Here is a 20,343-nt window from a genome sequence, read left to right on the forward strand (position 1 = left end):
TCTTCAATGATAAAATTATAACTATTAGAAGCAAAATTCACCAAGACCTGCCTTTAAATGGCACTGACTTATCTCTAAACTCAGGAACTTCGGAAACAGCTGTAAAACCAGATATATGTTTAGGGGCCCTCCCTTTTCACCTTCACCCCACCCCCTCCGGGCTTTCACCCAGCCCCCCCCCGCCAGTCATCTACTACAGCTGGACTGATCCGGAACCTCCTTGGGCTTCGTTGCCACTACGGTGTTCGAGATCTCCATTGGGGGGTTTAAGAGGGTTCTCTATCCATATATACGAACTATTGATATTCACTGGCGCTAATCTCCAAAGACTTTGTACTTTTTATTGCGCTGTACAATAAAAATCTTTTTGCATATCTGCAAACATGTCTCTCCTGATTGAAAAGTATGTCTAGAACTTGATTGTGCATATTGGGTTGAGGTTATTACCTATCGCATTATTACACAAAGAACCAGTGGGGCGAAGAAAAAAAAAATGGGAAACAAAGGGTTAAATGAAAAAAATGAGTTTACTATTTGTGGTTTAATAGGTCATACATTTTGCCAGCATTTTGAAATGCTAGCAATCTGAACTTGAGGTACTGATGAGTGACAGGTATTGATGTAACCACTCCAAGTCAAAATGAAAGCCAATATTTTACTCATTTATTTTATTTTAAGGCGTTTCATAGCAAAAATTTTCGAATGATATGAAACTATTTAAAAAGCACCAAGCTGAGGTTTCTTCATCTCAATTCAACAGATACCCAACTGGGATACACCTATGGAATTCCTCTGTAAACTATTAGAATATTTGAGTTTGAGGTGTTGTAGGGCAGGAATCTCAGACTGTCTTCCTAAACTCAGGTAGAGCTGCGTGCCGATCCTGAATCTGGTACTATCCCGTAGAAATTCCTGTGATGCACGGCTATGTAAATTGGGAAGCGAATATGTATGAGGGATAATGGGTGTGGTGTGGTAAGTTTCCCTGACATCTGCCTAGCAGTAGAATAATGAGACTACCTAAGGGGTCTATGGTACACAACATCCATATGACTCCCCAACATCTGTTAAGTCACATAGCAGGGCATTTAGAAATCTAAATATATGCTGATATGTTCAGGCAAACATGCAAAGGCCAACTAAACCAAAGCTGGCAAGTGGATCTCATCATTCATTACCAGGCTGATGAGGCATGATCCGGGCATCATAGTCATAAAAATTGAAACCAGTCATTTAACTGTCTGTAAAATGCTTAATTTGCAGGGAAGACGTAGCAATATATTATGGAGATGATGCTGAATACATGTAATTTCTCATGCTCAGAGTAGAGTCCAAAATTATTGTATTAGGGGATACAGTCACAGTTATTAAAAGCAACAAAGGCAGGTTCGAACCGCAGTGGCAAATATAACGTCCCGGTGTAGACAGAAACTGCAGCTTTGGCCCTCACACCTGCTGCACTGTAGACCTCCAGGACATGGTACTGGCAGTGGACAAAACCGGACTGAAAAAATTAGGTGACTAAAGAAAATCTACAAAGAAATAAAGGAATGGCTGTGTAAATAATTAAACTCTGGGGGGCCTGTTTTACCTTAATATGCAGTCAAACCTTTCAATAGGTTATCCCAACTTTATTATTATCTGATCTTAGACACATCATTGTAATTGAGAAAATTGATCCGTCTGAAGGATTTTATTTCTAGATTTACAAATATCTTTTTTAACACCCTTATTTTTGGGTTGTGTTTGTTTCATTAAAAATATTTTCCATTATGTTTAAGTATTTATTCCTTGTTATGTCATCTATTTTCAGAACATAGCGTTTGCAGGACAGGGTTTGGCCCTAGGCCCAGCATGCAGTGGGCAAGTGGTCAGGTACACTGTTGGATTGTGGCCCGTCTATCACAGGACAGTTAGGCTTTATTGCACTTGTCATTTAAGTGTCTTATACCTGACTAACATCCAGATATGATTTAATAAACTTTTTGTTTACACTTAAACACAAAACGGTCTCTGATGAGCACACATAAATCTGATTGCATCTGTCTTGTTTCAACACGGCATGACACATCAAAGATCACCCTTATCCAGTCCCAGGGGGGGGGGGGGAGGGGTTAATGCACTGAACCGTCAGACTAACAGCTAAAAGACTTTACAGCTAAACCGTTTAGCTGGGTCGCCTGCTAGTAACTTATATAATATTAATAATAAATTATTTAATTGCGCTAAATTAAATGTTTTCCCTTCAGAGAGTTAGCGCCATTTTCCATGTAATCTTTAGAATGACAAAAATGATAAAGTGAAAGTAAGCACAAATACATAACATTCATAATTATCTCATATTCCAATTGTCATATATTCATTCCTACTCTGAGTGATTTCATGTTGTAAGTATTTAATCCAAAATTATGAAAAGTTTGCAGCCCGTTGTGGTTAATTGAAATATCACATAAAAGATTTCCTCCAGTAATATAAAATAATAACGTTTACGAGAAGAAGATCTCGCTGAATGCATTGCATTGTTACAATTTAAATTAATGGGCTTTTAACTACTTTTAACCAAAAACATGCCGTAAGACCTAGATAAGATACATGTGGAGAGATTTGGAAGAGACAACTCCTTGATCTGCCGTACTTTCATTCCTTAACAATTTAAGGCAGGACAGGTAAACTATCACAAATATACAATTTTTATACATTCTTGGGCTTTACACCCCAACAGCAAATACTCATTAAATAACTAGCGCATGAAAAAGGAGCACAAAAAGTTCTGTCATCTGTGCTGCTGCTAATCCTGAAAAACAGCAGCAAGAACTGCCCACGGTCCGGCTTGGAAGAGCCAATTAAATGTCTCATGCTGCCAGTGACTAAAAAGCGCAGTAGCTTCAGTAGTGAAGCACACGCAGCAGTGCTCATCTACCTTTTTTTCTGTTGTGTGTGTCGGAGCCCGAGGCAGGTGGGGAGGGGTACAAAGAGCCCCAAGGAGAGAGCTACTTTTAAATATGGCTAGTTTCATATTACAAACCCTGACTATTAAGCTTTCAAGAATGCAGATGACATAACAGTTTTAAAAAGTTTGAAAACTTAGGGGGACAGTGGACGGACTTTAAAAGGTACAAAGATTTTAATGGCTCATTAGACATACTAGCTGAGAAAAATAAAGTACGTTTGAAAGCGTGGGTTTGTGGAGCTCTTCTGTTCTTGCTGCTATGTGAGCGATCCATGGCAAGCTGGTTTGAGTAGAAGCGAGCACCCAGTGGCGTAATCAGGAGGAGGTCTGAAGGATCAATACATCACAGAACAAAGAGGGAAGGGTGCTTTCACGGGCCCCAGAACAAGACAGGCCCATTGCTCAACCCTGCAAGCAGTGGATCCAGGCATCTCACATGCATCTCACAGAACGGGATGAAGACAGATGTAAGGGGGTGGAACACGAGCAGATAAACAGCGTCAGATAAAACAGAGACCAAAGGCAATTGGTTTTACACTTTACAATGCATTAAATCAAATTAACAAGTTCAATTTATGTTTTAGAAGTGCTGGTAGTCAGATTTGAATCTGGACAGAGCTAGGCTAGCTGTTTCCCCTTTTTCCAGTGTTGTGAAACTAAGCTGATGGTGGTATCATCATCTCAGCTCTTAGATAGGAAAACTCGCACCCACTCTGCCCAATTGATTTTGCCCTTGCAGCCGGTCAGGAAAACCTGCCTGCTTAATCTCCTGGCTTCTAGTTCACAATTTGAGGGAACCAATCACAAAAAACTGGCTTATCTACCTGGGCCACTATTGGCGGGTTAAACACGATGAATGATAGAGAAGGACCCAAGTAGCTTCTGTGTAATTGGTCTATATAGATTAACTGTACTGTAAGTATATATATGTGATAAGCTTTAATTTACAATACACTAAGATGGTATGAACTACATGTGGTTTTGTTGGTGCAAAAAATCTTAATTTGTAAAGTACACGAGTCCCAAAAGAGTCAGCAGATTAATGTAGTGTAGTAAAAAGTAAAATAATTGCTCTGAAATGTAGTGGAGTAGAAGAAAAAAGTGTGGCATAGAAAAGAAGACTCCATTAAAGTATAAGTTAAACTTAAATTTTACTAAATATAGTACTTGAGTAAATGACTAGTGATCTCACTGAATTTACACCAGAGGTCTAAAGGGCTCAGTATCTTTTGAACTAACTTGTTCTATACATATCGTCAGACTGTCTAAAAGCAAGCAAAACCTAACGGTTATGAATAATCTTTTAGAAAGAATTTAGTTGTGCCTCGTTGTTCACATGAAAAGGAAGAAATAGTCATGGAAGTTTCCTTTTTAACAGCATGCATATGACTGAGAGTGGAGGGAATCACTAAGCTAAGTTTCCATCCACTTGTCAATCAAATTATCGGAAGTTCAGTAAAAAAAACTTCATGCAAATAAAGCTGGTGAAAGTGTGTGGCCTCTCTTTAAAGTGAAAAAAAAACTCGTGCGCAATGACACAAGTTCACATGCTGTTTTGCGATCAATTGGCATATCAAATTGATTTATAAGACATATGGAAGGTGTTCCATCATTTCGCCACTGAATCACAAACAGTCAAGCAACATTTGCGAACAAAGTTTTTTCTAGACAAAATGGATGACGCCGTCTACCAAACACATGATCAACATTGCACAAGTTGACAGTGCTTATTTTGTGCTGCTGAATAGCCAAACATAATTCATAGCTACCAGTAAGAAAACAACAACACTACAACACCATCAGCTATGATGATGCAGATGCAGACTTGGTTTTATTGTCCCTACGGCATCGTGCAAGACAACTTTTTTTGAGACATGGTCTCGGCTGTTTGAGCCGCCTTCATTACCCGGAGACGTCCCACGGCTTGTCTAATTTTGTTGGCCATTTCCTTCGTAGTTTTCTGACAAATTATGCATTTCTTAGCTTTGTTGCTATCTAATAGACATTATATTTTGCTTGTGAAGTTAAATTAAATTCTATCGTCTCTTTGTCCGTCCACTCCATCTGTCTTTGATACATCCCAATTTGCAAACAGTGGAAAACTATGTGGAAATAAACGTACAAATCTTTCTTCTTCGTTTGTGGCGGGTTTACACCATAAAATGACCTAAAATTTAATGGCAATTCATCTTATCAGCAAATCCATCAGTGGTAATTGCATACCGTAATCGATCAAGAGAAACATCCGATGAACTGAATGTTTTCCTTGAGTCGTATGAAATTCCTTAAATTTCATGTTTTCAATAAGGCTTTTTTATTTGATTTCACTTAATTCGGATTAACAACGGTTGTGGATGGAAAAATAGCTACTGAAAGTCACACTAACATTTAACAGTTTTCAGGTCGGTTCGCAAGAAAAGAGGAGAAAGGTAGCAGGTGCTAAAACAGTTCTCAGGCAGTATTTTGCACACTTGGCAAAACACGATGCACCAATTGATGCTGAATGATTTGTCCGTAAACTGATTGGTATGTGCCTCTAATTTGTGCCTTTGAACCACACATGTAGAATTAATGCATAGTTATTTATATCCGCAAATGCGGTTCTGTGTCCTACATCTAATTGTAATTCGTATTTTCATCCATGTTGTAAGTGACTTAGTATTTTCTCAATGTAATTATATTATGTAACTTCCTTCTATTTGTGTGGGTACTTTGAGACTGTTTTTCGCGCCATTGTTGTCACAACAATTTGTGTCTCAAGTGACACAATCCCAGCGTGCTCACAGTAGATGGCTGGTAAGGCAACACTTATGGATACCAACCGCTGTTAAACTACATGAAGGACTAGTATAAGCTTTCTCATTGTTCAGAGACGTTGGCAGAATCTACTTGCCATTCCTCGGGTAAGTTTATTTATAGGACTGGCGTCAGATAAAAAACATTTATGTAGTCATTTGCCTTGGGTTTGTTTGACAGTTTGCAACTTTTTGGAATGTGCACGTTCCGGTTTTTGTACAGTTTGAACAGCGATGCTACTTAAGCGTTCAAAATTCACCTATTTTGCTTGGATTTCCGTCTATTTCCCTTTCCCAAAAAGGAAAACCTTATAACAGAAGAACGCAGGCCAAATGCATGTATGTGGTACAATTGAAACCTAAATTTCTCTAGTTTCGGAAAAGGGGCTTTTGATTAGCATGAAACATACACAGAAGCAAAACAACCACAGGTTCAAAAATAGTTGTTTGGTCCCATTCTAAAAATCTTAATTTAAAACCAAACAAACAAACTTAAACATACTTTGTGCAACACTATGCACACTCCTCTCCAACCTTGTCAAACAATACCTCTCTATAGAGTTCGATAACTCTAGTCAAACTTATGAGAGCTAGGGAGTTTTTCAGTATTGTGTATTAAGGTGTCACTTGTTTGCCAAAACCTATCCAAACCTCTCCAAGTGACAACCCCTTATTAAATGCTTTTAGCACTAATGCTTTATTAGAAACAAATAAAAAGACAGATTAAAATTAATTACAAAACCTTTTTCGCAAACACTACTGACATATTTTTTTCTCATACATCAATGTGTGTTACTGCGGCTCTGGGAGGCAGGACTTAGATCTGTTGCGCATCCACTTGGACTGGTTCCCATTGGATGTCCCATCATGCTATATGGAGAGGCCAAGTCATTCCCTTCACCATGGACCGTACCTCGGAAAAAATAGAACGGTAGTGAATAGGGAAAGACAAATTATTTTTTATCCCGTTTGAATTGAGCCATGGATACAAATAGTGTTCCTCAATTTAAAAGATAATTTTCCAACCAGAAAGTCTCATTATTGTTTAAACGTTGAAAGTGTAGACTGTGAAAATACGTAATTAGAAAGACTCGCACTAATTGTCGCATGGATGACGTCTCTGAAGCCACAAGGGCTTTGGTGTATGTACACACAGACACACACAGATTACACGTTTTAATGTACTCAAATGAGCACAAATGTGTTCTTTTGCTTATCTGTGAAAACACCTCACTGGATTAAAACACATTGGAAAAGGTAACATTACATACACTCTTTATATTAGGAACACCATACTATACTGTGTTTGACCCCCTTCATCTTCAGAAATGCCTAATTCTATGTGGCATGATTCAACAAGGTGCTGAAAGCATTCATTAGGAAATGTTGGTCCATATTGATAGGATAGCATCTGCAGTTGATGGAGATTGTGGGATGCACATCCAGGCATGAAGTTCCCGTTCCACCACATCCAAAGAGCTCTGTGGTGAGATCTGGTGACTGTGGGGGCATTTTAGTACAGTGAACTCATGTCAGTTCAGAAACCAATTTGAAATGATAGGCTTTGTGACATGGTGCATTATATCCTGCTGGACAGTAGCCATCAGAGGATGGGTAAATGGTGGCCTAAAAGGGATGGACATGGTCAGAAACAATGCTCAGGTAGGCGTGGCATTAATACGATGCCCAATTGGGCACTAAGGGGCCTAACGTGTGCGAAGAAAGACAAACTCCCCACACCATACACCACACCACAGCTGCACAGTGGTAACAAGGCATGATGGATCCATGTTCTCATTCTGTTACGCCAAATTCTGACTACCACTGATGTCTCAACAGAAATCGAACTCATCGGACCAGCCAACTTTTCCTTCTTCAACTGTCTAATTTTGGTGAGCTCTTGCAAAAAGTGTAGCCTCTTTTTCCTAGTTGTAGTGGGGATGGAGTAGTACCCTGTGGGGCCTTCTGCGTGTGAGCCATCCGCCTCAAGGTTGTGCGTGTGTGTGGCTTCACAAATGCTTTGTGCTGCATACCTCGGTTGTACACAATGGTGGTGTTTCAGTCAAAGTTGCTCTTCTATCAGCTTGAATCAGTCGGCCAATGCCTCTGACCTCTGCCATCAACGGCATTTTTGCCTAAAGGATGACACATACTGAATATATTTCCTTTTCAACAATTCTTTGAAACCCTAGAAATGGTGTGCGTGAAAATCCAGAACTGAGCAGATTGTGAAATACTCAGACCAGCCGTCTGCAGCAACAACCATGCCACGCTCAAAATTGCTTAAATCACCTCTTCCATTCTGACATTCAGTGTTGGAGTGTCAGGAGCTTGTCTTGCCCAGGACCACACCCAAATGCAGTTGAAGCAATGCCATATGATTGGTTGATAGATAATGCATTAATGAGAAAATGAACAGGTGTTCCTAATAATCCTTTAGGTGAGTGGATGTTGCGGAACAGAGCTAAGCTAGCTTGCTAGCTAGCAAGTTAAGCATAAGCTAGGGACGTAGATGTGAGAGACGGAGATGTAGTTCACGAGACCTTTCCGGTTGAAAATTTTCTTTTGAATTGACAAAACATCATATTTGTAATCCATGGTCAATTCAAAACGGGATCATAAACTAATTTGCCTCTTCCGTTCACACTCCTGTTCATATTGATTCTGAAGTAGGTCCCATGAGGGCAGGACTTAGCTCTCTATCAACCAGAAGTAGAAGGGCGTGACTTGACTTCCTCTATACGACTGCGAAAGGGAAGTGTACGGGAAACAATGCCATGATTGATTGTGTTGATAGCCCATGATAGCTTTTCAAAGATGGCTGCGTGAGAGAGATGAAACAGCGTATTGGTACACCTCAGGGGATCTTCCGGGCTGACAACTAAACAGGGAAAGTTTCATTGTGTAGGCAGCAACCTGAAAAAAAATGTGAGGGTTTTGGGCAGCCTCCAGGTAGGGAAGCGTCATGTTTGTGCTTTTTCTCTTTTTTTTTCAATGAATGAGCACTAAAGATTATGAATAATGCTTTGGTGCTCATGATTTCAGTAAAATGAACTGATAGATTAAGTGCAGAGAATTTTATCAATCAAACAATATTACAGCATCACATAGCAAATGTTATGAACTTTTGTGTTTAATACTTATTATGTACATGTCAGAACTAGCGTAGTTATGTAACTATAAGGTTAAGTCAGCCCTGTAACATGGGCTTTGTCTGGTCTTGTATGGAATTGGCAGTCTGAAAATAGCGCCATTTAAACCGTCGGCAAACTAGGGAGTATATTTGGTATCATATAAAACGGGACTATCTAAGGAAACCATTGATACCAACCATGTCTTGTCCATAAACAGGAATATATAAAATATTTTCCAAAATAAGCCATTTTCAAAGAAGTCTCTCTCACCTCAAGTTATCAGATAAAAAAATGATTATCATGTTTACCACTGTAGCGTTGCCATAACTACAGATTTCAGATGATGTTGCAAGTTATACTATTAAGATACAAATGTACATTTTCTTCAACATTTACTACTGTAATACAGTACAGGAATTGCCATGCACCGGCTTAAATAGACGTTAGAAAAAATGTATGTGCATTGTACACCCTGATAAAAAAGATTGTTAATTACTGAATCTGCCATGTTTACAGATCTGACTGATCAGATGCGCCTGAACACCTGTTGACAGTATACCTGGCACACAAGGCCTCTCCCTCAACAGAATGAAGGTATTGTGGACAGGTGTCATGCTTCTGCTAAGTGATAGTATTGTAAAGATCTCTAACTGAACTTGAAGAGATGCACGCTTTCTTTACATCCAACCTGTTTAATGTTTGAGCTGGTGGGGGTGGAGACTGAAATTAAGCTATAATCAAACCCAAGATTAATTAGGAGGCCAAGCGTTTGACTCAGCATTTTTTGTCCTAGCGATCCATTGCACTGAGGGCCAGCAGCAAGAAAATTGAGAAATGCTTGTTTAATGCTATCCAACTATTACTGCATCTACCTCGAGATGGGGCGGCAATCACCACTAATCACTTAGACAGAGATGTTTTTTTCAACAGATTGACGCGTTATGTGCTGCTGTCTGCACTGGCTCACGTTCAAGGTTACCCTTTTAGAGACGCCTGATTGTTGTAGAAGGTTAAACAACACATTAACATGCATTAAAATAAAAATTATGGCTCCATTTACTTATGAGAGAAAAAACAACAACATAAAAAAGCTTTTAAAATTATGAAGGCAATTGATAAAGTGGGGGTGGCTAGCCAGGCGTTTACTCTGGGGTATGATGGGATTGTGGAAGTGAGCATGGTTTTCAAATGGGCAGACCGGGTGCAGTTCTGGCAGAATAAGGGATTCTTTATGTGCGGTTTACTGAACTGATGCTGGGTCAAGCAATGAAGCCAATTGCAATTAAGGTGACTTTTCCCTTAAGAGCTGGCCAATGCAAGGATAAAAACAAATTAAACAGCTACTTCCTCACTGACATTCATTCCAATTTTTGCAGCAGTGTGTGCAGCAGGCTCTCAGAAAAGGTACATCTGTGGTGGTACATAGGTCTACATCTATCATCTAGCAAAAGTAAACCCACACCTGCAAGAGGCCGAAGAGAGCCCTTCTCTATTACAGTATATTGACAGTGGGAGGACTGAATAAGTGATGCCTGCTGTCTGCTTGATGTGAAATACAACCTCTACCTTGTTCAGAGGGATAAGCAATAACTAATCTGAGCATAGGTAGAGTAAGTGGCAGCAGCGCTCCTCCCTATCTCGTCATTTAAGTAGATTGAAAAGGCCGTCTATTTTAAAAAATTAAGGGAGCAATCCCACCTGCTGGCTTCACCTTTGCCTCCCATCTTGTGCTGTCTCCCTCAAATGTTTCTGACTGACCGCATTCCTTTTAAGGGTCCCAAAGCACACCAGCTTCAATTTTAGTGCAGTGCCAACAGTGGCCACGGTTAGGATGCACACCATATCCGAAGCTGCAGCGAGTCTGGAGGAGAAAGAAAGACAAGCTAGAGGGGGATGGAAAAAGAAAGGGAGGAAGGGGGAGAAAAGAACAGACAGAAAGATAGAGGAGAGAAAGAAGAGAACGTCACTTGGAATCACAGTCACAGAGCAGGTGAAGAGAGAGAAATGTCAAAGGACTCTCGGCAAAATAAAACACAAACTGCTGCATTCATTCAGGCAAGCACAAGTCAGGCACAGTTCGTGAGATTCCTGGCCTAGGTCTAATAGACACATAGAGACCAAAAAATAACTAAATCCAAAATGCAAAGTACAATCTAAAATAGAAGGCAGTGTGTTTAAATAACATGAACTCATTAGCAATCAAAGGTTAACACCAATTAATGTTGTGTGGATGCTGGGAGTAATAAAAAGCCATTGGAAATTTAATCTTCGGTTTCTGGTAATTAAAAAACAAAAAGTAAAAAATTAGAAATAACCATTGTTGTGACGGAAGAATTACACCAAAGGAAGAACTAACTTGCAGAAAAGCTCAAAAAATTGGTCTAGGTCCCATATGTGTGGAGAGTGTCACAGCTGCGTGTGACGGTTCCGGAGCCTATTCTCACAAAACACTCCGAGTGCTGCTTTTATTAACACCCCCCCCCCCCCTTCCCCCAGCCCTCCCCCCCAAAAAAGAAAAAAAAATAGAGAGAATGGAGCCAGGGCTCTGGAGCCAAGTAGATGTTGCTGGAATTTTGCTGCCTATTGCATTAAAAGAGGCTGTTCCTTGTCGGAATGTGTTTTATCCAGCTTCAAAAAATCCCTGGGCGATCCCTCTCCGTAGACGCACTGGGAGAATCCAACTGGCAGAGCCGACAGGACAAATGAATCCGGTGTCAGCGCCGAGTGGCTTACGTTGACAGATTGAGAGAAAGCTCCCTCTGTCGACAGGCATGCTTCATTTTCAAATAATAAATCTGAATAAAAATATTTTACCCTTCATTATGAGTGCTGCGCTTGGACAGCTTGCTGAACAGGGCTGGGATGGGGATGTGGGGGGACCGGGGAAGGGGAGGATGCTGCCAGTGAAAACAGCTGCACAAATCCACCTGGGATTATGCTGCGTATTTATAATGTAGCATGTGTGTGTGTGTTATGATGTTAGAGTGTGTGTTGTTGTTTGCGGGTTGTCTTCTTTTACGCACATGCACATTTTCTGCAATTTTTATTGATCCTCGCTTACACATTTTCCACTCAGAGCGTCCCTGAGCCCCGTGTTCTACCAAAGAGGATGGGACAAAACAAAAATAACTAGCGCGTCGCTCGGTACAGTAGTGATAGAATCCTCACATATTTCCCCCTCACACTGTACAGCCATTATGAGGACCACGTCAACATGGAAAAAAAATACTCTTCAATGAGACTGTTGAGCATTGTGTAGTGATTGCTGAATGTAGCTTGGGCAATGGCACAAAGGAAGTTTTTGTCCTTCAACTTTTGGAGCAATATCAGTCAATTAAATCAATTTTATTGTCACCTGAAACTGTAATTCAAGTAAAATGCAAATCCACGCTTCTTTAACTGCATCGCGTCAATAAAAATGCGACGCCTAATATATGTGATCTGCATTTTCTTACACCTAACAATTCTTTCTATATTCTCCAAACCCACAGCTGATCAGTGAGAAAAGTAAATGAGGATTGATCAAAATGTCAAGTGTTTAGCAAGAGAATAGACAAGTCTTCCGGCAAAACAGTGTGGTGTATAAGTAGATGGTTGACGACAGATTGATGGGGGTGAGAAAGACTAATTGCTTGGGATAAAAAAAATAGAAGAAGAGGGCGGTGTATAAAATAACACACAGGACTCATAATCATGTAAAAATACCCCTCCAGGGCAATAGAAGAAAGGCATAAAGCAGCATGGTGTAATTCTATCTAGTCAGTCATTCTAAATGCTAAATTAATATGCAACACGCAACACTAATATGCCCTTTGATGAGGCCGCAAGAATTGAAGCTTGGAAGTTGGCTGAGGGCAAAATACAATATCATGCTCTGTAAATTGTGGAAATTTCTTATGGGGCTGTGGTATCCTGTAAACATTTATTAATTAAGATATTGATCTATAATGTAATGCTAGTGGTCAATATTGGTTGATTGAGACCTTAAATGCTCATATTTAGCCCCAAAAACATTGACAATGATGAATCAAAAACAATCTATGTTTTCAAGATGCAAATTTAGTAAACCATAAGCATAATATCAATGACAAAAAATGCAGGCTACACTACACAAAACCACTGCAAAATAAAGCAGTGCACATAATGACCTAGGATCTGTTTAATATCGTACTTTTTGTAAATACAAAAAAAGACTGAAGCCAATAATTTACACCAGCCAACATGTGGTATTATAATGACAAGCAACACAATGGACTCCATGTTACTCCTTATGTAGGACTTCAATATTTAAAGAAGACTACTGTTTTTGGCAAGGCTACGCAATGCATGTAGACATCAGCTTCCCTGGGAACTCAACATCTCAAAGAAGGACATTTCATCAACCTAACTCAATAAATAATAGAAACACAGTGCCTGCCACTTCAAACCTTGGGTGACAGCAATGAGGAAATTGTCAACCATATTTGTTTTCTTATGTCTTCTGTCATGTTTTATTAAGTTATCACCTGATGTGCAAGGCCAAGTAAAGTCAGTGGTACTGTAAAACTCAGGGTAATATAAATTTAATCAGTTACTTGTGTATTTAAATTTCATCTGTGAAGACTAGAAAGAAGCAGCCCTCCTTAAATGTTGAATAAAGTAAACTACTGTATGATGAATATGTAAAAGAATCCAAAGGTGACTTGATTTGACATCCTTGCTTTGACATAGATAGATAGAAATCACGTAAACAAAGTGGACAGAGAGTGAACGACTTGTATTTGTGATCTCTTTCCAGTGGATGGGGATTGTTAGGGAGGGGAGCTGGAGAAATGTGCCAGCCCTAATGCCTTATGGCAACTCAGCCAGCATGGTAAGACAATATTCTGTGTAGGTCAGGGCCCATAAGGAGCCTTTTCAACACACTGAGATGATAGGGCCCGACTTTCATAAAATTCAGATACAATGCACACACACCATACACACAACACACACACACACACCACACACACACACACACACAACACACACACACACACACACACACACACACAACACAGACACATCAGTCCTGAGAATGTAAAACACCACAATGATGAGAGGGTGTAATCAGATCAGAATTCAATGATGCTGTTTTATAGAATTGTTTGTGTAATATATCTATTTTACCCTGTCTCATAAAAACTCCCATAACAACAAACTGCATTCTAATTATGTTTTGAGGGAAACATTTCTCCGGATTACGTTGTTTTTGTCAATATCCAAAATAAATTTCTAATTCAGGTGTAGGAACACAGGGACTTTCACCAAGAAGACCTCAATGCACGTGTGAAACCAAAAGTCAATGGTGACTTATATGATTTAACTTAAGTAACACACTTAATTAGTATGTAGTAAGATTACGTTAGTTATTTTAACCCAATCCATGATCTTTCCTTAACCCTGCAAATAGTTATGTTGCCTACACCTAACCAACGTAATTTAGAAGACAGGCTGGTTTTTTTAAGCCTACTGTTTAGATTAAGAAAAATTTAGTTCATGGTTTAGGTACAAAGTCATTCTTATATAACAAATATATATTTGCAAAGCAATTGAAATGGCATGGAACTTTTTTTTAAATTTTATGCCAATTTCACCATATGAATCCAGATTACATCCACTAGCGTATCAGTCATAAATTGTTATAAAGTTATAATTAAAGAGTGACTTAACACAATAATGAAAATAATTTTTTGATGACCGCTTATTGATAAAGTTACAGTCTGTTTCACTTCGACCAAACCCAACAGGGATGTCTTCAATACCCTGTCACAACAACGGAGAGCCCTCTATGTCACTGCAGGAGTCTTGACAACATCAACCACTGGAGTTCACAGATCTCAGCTTTTGTTAACTTGCTTTTTAAATAGTGCATATAGGACATTATCTAAAATGTTATTCGATGGGAACTAGGTTCTCCTCAGACAGACATCTGACAGATAAGATAAGATCAGATGATAACCTTTATCATTCCTGTGGTAGATTACAGTGTCATGCTTATAATTACATAATGCAAGTTCATATAGCAAATGTTTTGGCAACCATATTCTTTTTGAACACCGCAGATGCATAGCAGCATGACATTCTTTGGAGTTATATCCCTGTCACCTGAAGGTGTAGCACATATATTCACTTTCATTTAGCTGTATTTTGGTCGCCACCATCTCTGAAGGAAAATAATAGGCTTGAGCTTCTCCATTTTCCTCTATATTTGTTGACAAGTCCACTATTTTTGTCTGTTCTGTGTCATAGTTATTGTAAGGTTTAATAGATTTATTCTTTTTTACTGAGAACAGCTGCTGCTCGGCTGGAACAAGGTAGGGGAGCTGCAAGAGGGAAACAAAACAGTAAAGTTGAGAGCGGTAAAACCACCAAAACAAAGAACTGACATGGAACTGCAGTGGGTGGTATATCTCGTAGGTTTGTCACTCTAACTGAGCCTTTTCACATAATGATTTGAGTGTTGTTGAAGTGCTGCATTTATTACTTTTGGCTTTTTCCCTTTCCCTACGCTTCTACTCAGCAATGACTAGCTAGTATGCTTACCTAGGATGTGCATGGTAGATCCAACAAAAATGGAACAGAGTGAGATGCCTCCTCTGTAGCTAAAACAGAGAGCAAACACACAGGGTGAAAAGAGAAGCTGAAGCAATAACAAAAAATCGTGTTTTTGAAAATAAACCAGTTCTGGTACAACTCTTCAATTACAATATGAATCAGAAATTAGCATAATATGAGCACTTTAATATAAAAATCCATTTAGTGTATAATAAATTTTTTTGTTAATTAATATATTTAGGGCCCAAGCGCAATAGGGTTTGTCTAGGCCCTATTGAAACTAAAGGACTTTTCGTCTTTCTTTCTTTATGTCCGGAAAAATGAATCACTTTTAACACTGAAGAACTCCCCAAACATTGGCGGTTGCATCAATTCTGGTGAAAACATAAGCATTTAAGGGTTTGCGGGAATCGCGCGTCTCAAAATGTCTGCTAGTGCCCCCCAAAATTAAAACATTGAGCCCTTGCAGGACGTTTAAAGTAGATGTTACATGGCACACTTGTAACATGTCAAGATGTACAAACAGCTCATTAGAGCAACCCCAAACCAACCAAGCCCCCGGGGAAGAGTTTATATTTGTTTACCGACTGCCAGACAGGGATAACAATTTTCAAAAGCCAGAAAGTTGTTTTTATGTTCTCCTGTGTGAATTTAACACATTCTGTGAGATTCCAGATTCCATATATAATAGAATAAACTTCCTAGTGGAAAATGGGGTTATTCCATTCCTGTTGATTATTTTCCCGCTTTGGGATTACCTGTCCCTGCCCTACTAATGGTTGCACCTGTGTCTCATGTCTCCTCTGTCTTTTGATTTAAAGTTCAGTCTTCCCCAACCCCGTGTGAGATTGTCTGCTTCCTGTGTTAACTTTCAAGTTTCCTGGGTCCTGTTATTCTGAGTTCCTGAGACAATTGCATCATTGTTGGATTTCCTTTGCCAGCCGATTTGCAAAGTTTATTAAGCTTGTACATAAACTTTTGTTTTTAAGAGACCTGAGTTGTGTATTCTGGGTCCATCCTTCTGGTGTGTGTGTAGATTCAGCTTGTAAACAGAAGAAATGGATGTAGGGGTTTCTAATGTGCGATGGGTAACATGGGAGTAAACAGGAAAAACACGTTGATGTCACTATAGCGCCACCTAGTGGTCCATATGTGTAGTTTTTGGTATCTGAGTCCAGGAACCATGTACATCTACACTGTAAATTTGTCAGTTGCTCACATTGTGTAAGATGTGTGAATCCAAACCTGGGCCAATAGGCCCCACCCACTTTGGACAAATCCAGTACCCCACGTGAGCGTGCCTCAAGAGTGGCCTAGATGGTACCCTCACATTTTGTAAAAAATCGGTGAGCCATTCACATGAATAATTTTTTTTGTACTTTTAGCGCACCCTAGTGGCCAATGTTCTAAAAGTGTTGGGAAGATCAGAAATTTAGAATCAGAAAGAATCTCAGAATTTAAAGTTTAGTGTTGATAGTATTTATTTTGGCCAAGATAGGCAAAGTTTGTGGTTGTCGCTACAAAATTTGTTCATTCGTAATTTGCGCAATTTTGTCTGACAAAAAGTCTTTTGATAGCATTCTGTCAGGTTGGTTGGAGATGCTGGTGTACCGATTTCGTGCAAATTGGTCTCAGCGGTCTGAAGGAGTTTGAATAAAAAGGGTTTACAATAAAGCAAGATTTCCGCAAAAAAATGTATGCGCAAACAGGCAGACCTACAGTATAGCAGGAGATTCAGCTACATTCCAGAGAACGCGTGCATCCTGTAATTTTAATATGCAACGTACAGGTTGAGAATTATAGGCCAAACCCGTTTTTGGCTATATCACCAAATAGTGGTAGAAGTGGGTGCATTTGTTTTTGTCTGAGGTCCTTGCAGGGATCTAGGACCACGTCCTGACAATGGCACCCCCACTCCTCTCCACATATACGGTTTTAGGCTGTAGTGTGACATAACCAACGGAAAGATTAAGTAAAAGAAGAATAATGCTTGGAGAATCATCCTTAGAAAACAATCTGTTTCCCACAGCTCCACTGGATCTGGGGGCTGGACCCCTATTAAGTGGTCAAATTCTGGGCCTACGCTATTTCTGTTGTACTGTAATGGATTACAGGCAGAGAAAGGGTGGAACCTATAATCGACGGATATACATACCTCAGCGTGACCCCTTGCTTTCCAAAGTATCTCCCCCCCTGGGCAGGATTCTATCCACACTTCATACGACAGTGTTTTAATCTTTTCTTTGCCTCTCTCCTGGAGATTGGGGAAACAAAAAAACAATACACTGGGCAGGCGATTCTAGAAGCCTGTGAATTACAAGGCCGGATCTGGCTGCACCGCCTTCTCGGCAGCTTGAGTAGGGACCATGGGAGTATCATAAGAGACCAAGGGCAGGTCACAGGTTCAGGTCAGGAGCAGGGAGAAAAGCAAAGTATAACTGTGTGCACAAAAATGTGAAATTTCAAAAGCACCGGGGGAGCCAAAAATCTTTTCTTTTCAAAGATTTCCTTTTTGTGTTGTGGCGTCCGTACCTCTCTCATACCACACTTTCTCTCCTGACTCCCTTTGATGATATACTGGAACTGAGCCTGTGATAATGCCCATGTACAAATTGGCGCCAGACATATCGACACCTGGGTCTGTCATTACAGTTAATACAAGTTGCTCGTAGTTCATACCAGGCTTCTTGGCAGTCACCAAGTACATCAGCAATGACATCAGATAAATCCACAGGGCTACGGACAGTACATCCTTTTATTTTAACTCTAGACACACTAAATGTAAGACAAAACTATCATATGCTTTTCAGGCAGATGCACACGAATTTTTTTTTTTTTTTTTCTACACTGACCACTGGTCACCCGGACGTTACGGTAAGCGTACCTGACTCATTTCCGTTTCTGTGCTGTGCACTGCTGGCTAAGGATGAACGTAAATACAGCAAGATTGTTATTTACGTGGCGTTAATGACTCCCGGTTACGCCAAAGGAAGTTATAAGATTAATGTGGAAACGGTGTGTACATACGCGAAGTCAATGTCGGACCACGTAGTTTTCTGGACCATGCCAAATCTAACCAGCGATGACATGTATAGCGCTGTCGTCATTTCGCCGCGGGCTATCGAGGTGGTGTCCAGATATGATGTGGGCTTTGTGGATCATGGGAGTCTTTTGGGGAAGACATGGTCTGATTCGGAGAGACGGCATTAACCCTACTAGCGGATGTGCAGCTCTTCATTTCTTGAAAATCTTGACAAAGTTATTAGTGGCTTCATACTTGACAATCCAGAGTTGGGACCAGGAGGCAGAAAGTCCCGTCTAACCCACTTATCTGCTCCTCCATTCCAGAGTTACCTAGTAAAAACCCCATAGTGACGGTGGTCTGCCCCCGACCATTGGAATTATTTAAATCAAAAGGTAAACAGAAGAGGAGCTGTGCATGAAAACCTCCTAACAATTAAAACCACAAGTGCAATAGTACAAAAGAATAGGAAAATTAAATGTGGACTCTTAAACATCAGATCTCTCTCTTCTAAAGGGGTACTAGTAAATGATATAATATCAGATTCTATATTGATCTATTCGTCTTACTGAACTGGCTGGGTGATGAGAATATGTATCTCAAATGAATCACCCCCCCCAGTCATTTTAATACTCACATTTCTCGAGGCACAGGCCTAGGAGGTGGAGTTGCAGCTATCTTGGATTCTAGTCTACTAATTAGCTCTCCACCTAAACTGAATTATAACCATTTGAAAGTCTTGTTCTTAGTCTTCACACCCAAGTGGAAATCACTGAAACCAGTTCTATTGTATAGTGTACCGAGCGACATGGTACCATACTCTGAATTCTATCGAATTTGCAGAGTTTTTGTCAAACTGTTCTAAAAAACGGAAAAGTTCTTATTGTATGGGATTTTAATATTCCTGGGGACGATGAGAATGTAGCCTTAGTGACCGTTTATCTCTCTATTATTAGATTCATGGCTTCTATCAAAGTGTTCATAAACCGACTCACCGTTTAACCACACCCTCGATCTTGTTGTATATGGTGTTGAAATTGGAAACATGTAATAGTGTTCCACAGGAATCCTTTTTATCTGACCACGTTGATTATTTGAGTTTATACTGCTGAACTTAGCCCATTAGGCAAAACCTGCTATCAAGATGTCTGCTGATAGTGCTGTACTAAATTTAAGGAGTGTGATTCCATTAGCATTGAACTCATTACCAGTCCCAAGTAACGGAGGACTCCTATGCTATTGCAGTCCCTCCCAAATCCATAATTTTGTTGATAGTGAAGGGCTTGCTGCGAACGGACATCGACTCTGTGCCCCTCTAAAAAAGAAGATAATAAAAACAAAGAGGTTAGTCCATGGTATAACCACGAACTCGCAAATTAAAGCAATATCACGGGAAACTTGAAAAGATTGGCGTTCCACGAAATTGGAAATCTCGCGTTTAATCTGGCAAAAATAGTCTTAAAACGATAGGAAGGCACTCCGTAATGCCAGAGCAGCGTACTACTCGTCTATTAATAGAGGAAAATAGGAACACACCCCAGGTTTCTTCTTCAGCACTGTAAGAACCAGGCTACAGAGCGGTCCCAGCTCTACTGAGCCAAGTATTCCCTAGATCCTTAGTAGAGTAACGACTTTATGAGATCTCAAGTGATAAAACTTATAACTAGAAGCAAAAATTTCACCAAGACCTGCACTTAAAATGGGCACTGACGTATCTCTAAACTCAGGAATTCGGAACAGCTGTAAAACGCAGATCTATGTTTAGATAGCTTTTGCTTCACGTGATCTTTATTCAATTTATTCAATTATTTCTTCAGCTAAACCATAATCTGCCTCTAGACCCCATAACCCCGACTCAGGACTACT

Source organism: Etheostoma spectabile, chromosome 9 (genome assembly GCF_008692095.1).
Source record: "Etheostoma spectabile isolate EspeVRDwgs_2016 chromosome 9, UIUC_Espe_1.0, whole genome shotgun sequence".
NCBI classification, from domain to species: domain Eukaryota; kingdom Metazoa; phylum Chordata; class Actinopteri; order Perciformes; family Percidae; genus Etheostoma; species Etheostoma spectabile.